The sequence below is a fragment of the Dendroctonus ponderosae genome, unplaced genomic scaffold (assembly GCF_020466585.1).
Source record: "Dendroctonus ponderosae isolate FM_Combo_2020 unplaced genomic scaffold, Dpon_F_20191213v2 Dpon_F_20191213_2, whole genome shotgun sequence".
NCBI lineage: Eukaryota > Metazoa > Arthropoda > Insecta > Coleoptera > Curculionidae > Dendroctonus > Dendroctonus ponderosae.
Window position 1 is genome coordinate 10,417,992 of NW_026018165.1, and position 2,738 is coordinate 10,420,729.

At 33.7% G+C, this 2,738-nt stretch overlaps 1 protein-coding gene across 1 annotated transcript in view; it reads left to right on the plus strand.

Annotated features, from left to right (window-relative positions):
- The first annotated feature begins 779 nt into the window (after nucleotides 1-779).
- LOC109538952 (juvenile hormone esterase) overlaps nucleotides 780-2,738 on the plus strand; it is a 42,768-nt gene continuing 40,809 nt past the window's right edge. The window contains exon 1 of the mRNA XM_019906401.2: nucleotides 780-883. The gene's annotated coding sequence lies outside the window, so the exon portion shown is untranslated. The remainder of the gene's footprint in view (nucleotides 884-2,738) is intronic.

Consider the following 2,738-nt stretch of genomic DNA (forward strand, 5'->3'; position numbering starts at 1 on the left):
TGGGACAATTAGGTGGCGCGCTGGTACTTCCGGGAATGACTGGGCGTGTTGTTGGAATTGATGGAAATCGTGCAAGACTTTTTTAAATCGCTTAAATTTGAATCAAGTGTATTTTTTTGCGAAAATTAACCCTCACAAAATATTAAAAAAAATAGTCCTGCAGTAAACTATTTACACACTAATATAATATTGGGCAGCAAATTGGCAACAATTCGCCGCAGACGAACTGAGCATTAAATAATCCTAGCGTGAAAATTTCTACAATTTAATTCGCAATTAAGATCAAATGTGTATCATGTAATGGAAACCCCACACCGAACTACAGGGTGATTCAAAATTGGCGTCAGTCCTCTGGAGGTGTTGCCTGTTGGTGTCTTGGGAGTACAGAAAAAATAGTAAAATAAATTAATTGTTATTAAAAACTGAGAAATTTCCAAAAAACTATATCAGAAATACGGCAGCAATGTTTTTCAAGGTAATCTGCCGTAATTATCGTAATTATTTAAAAAAAAATTCCAAGAACATAATTTTCAATATTTTTCTCGTACTCTCCAAGGGAGTCTCTATCACCCCTTAAAAGGAATGACGCCAATTTTGAATCACCCTGTATACTCATGAAAGATCCTTGGACTAGATCGTGGTCCACATAACAATTTCATTTGATACCAAGGTAAATTTGCAATCAAACACAATATAGGAGATGTTTAATGAATACTTGTTAATCCATTATCTAATAAAGTCTAGCCACTTAAATAATTTGTATTTTATTACTGTGGGGTCTGGAGTCTATATAAGACGCTTAGAAACAGACTGTTGTTGTCAGTGCAAGTTTTCCTTTTCTTGTAACTGTCGGTGGTATAATGTAAGTGGAGTGTTAAATAAGGTACGTTATAACTATCATATAAGTTTTTTTAACGTCTATTTGTAATCATTTAAAATCGGTCAGACAACAACATTTTTTCTAATTAGGAACCGAGCATTAAGGAAGCAAAAAATAGTAGAAAGTTATATTTTGTATGTAATAAGTTGCTCAATGAAACAGGACAACTTTACATAAATCAAAGTAAGCAGAAATAAGCCGTTATACGAATGTATAGCGGAATGGTCCAACAGGTCCTGACGCTTAAATATATCCAATTGATTAATAAAAACGTTTATAATTTTTGGACACATTTACGGAACATGCCAGTCCTAGTCGATTATAGTAATAATATTAAGGTTATTAACTCCTCATGACCGAATTCCATCGAATTTGTGTGTTATCAGCATTAAGTAGTATCTACATATTGGCTAATGAACAAAACGAAATATATATTCCCTAATGAAAAAAAGTGTTCAAAACCCAGACAAGACTATCTTTGGTTAGCAAGAAAAAGACTATGTGTACAAGAACAAGACCAAGACCAATAATTTTGCAAGAGCCTTGTGAGACTTTCGTATATTCAATTCTTCAAATTTCTGCAACAATAATCAAATTGAAGAAAAATATTTTGCTCGAAGATGCATATCGATCAAGCTTTTAGCTCTGAAAGCAATGACGTCGGTCCCAATCAAAACAAACTTATCACAACCTGTATTTCAATTTTGGGCGTGTGGCAAAAAAAAACGTTTAAAATGGTCGCCGTTTCTGTGGTTGACTGGCATAGGCGTAACATGGAGAAAATCTCCACAAATTTTATTCAATTTAATCATACAATTGAGCGATTACTTGGGCGACTATTTTACCTATAGTCTTTACAGGCTTGGATTTGAATACTGCATTTGAAGTAAAAATCTATCTGTTTTAAACGCGTAAAACTTTCATGGACAGCTTTTGCAGAAATTTAGAATTTGACTTTTCAATGGATTAAATATATCCAAGTATTTATGCCGTAGTGAATCAGTAGTGCTGATGATTGTAATTAGCCTGTGTATCAACGCAAAGTGTTGATTAAATAGTTTTAATCAAAGATTAACATTTTAATCGGAGATGGTGGAACCGGGCCGAAGTATATGCCGTAGTGAATCAGTAGTGCTGATGATTGTGACTAGACTGACATTATTTTATTGACTAAGTTTTCAAATTACAATTTGGAAAGAAATGGATAATACTTTCTTCCAATAAACAAACGACACCACTGACTCAAAATGTTAAACTTGAAAATTGATGAATGAAGCTCCTGGTGGATAACTATTTATAATATAGATCCACCAAACTTTTACCATGATACATAGTTAATAATGTTTCACACCCCCAAACAGCGTTGCATTTGGAAAAATCGAAATATTTTACAGGCTATCGGCAAGGGTGGATTAAAGTTTTACGAAACCCGGGAATGTAATGAATATGGGACCCACTTAAGAGCAATAAAATGTGATTTTTTGGGAAATTTTGAGTTTGCTGAGCCCTCTGAAGGTTGAAGCCCGGGGCTATAGCCCCTGCTAGCGCCTCGGTTAATTAGCAGCGGACCCTGCTTACTATTTTGTTAAATATTTAATAAACAAATTCGGCTAAAATTCAAATTATTTATGAATCTCTAAAACGCAATTCTATTGGTTGTGACGTCTCTGGTCATATAAATGGCAGATTTTTTACGTTCTGTGCATTGTGTTTAGTTGTGTGGTTGTGTCTCGTTAATTATTTTGTGGATTTAAATAATTTATAGTTTGTGTTAAACTAATAAATCGCTTCAGAAGTATTCCTTAAAGCGTCAACAAACAATTTACCATGTGTACATATTTTTATGGTTACCGAATTT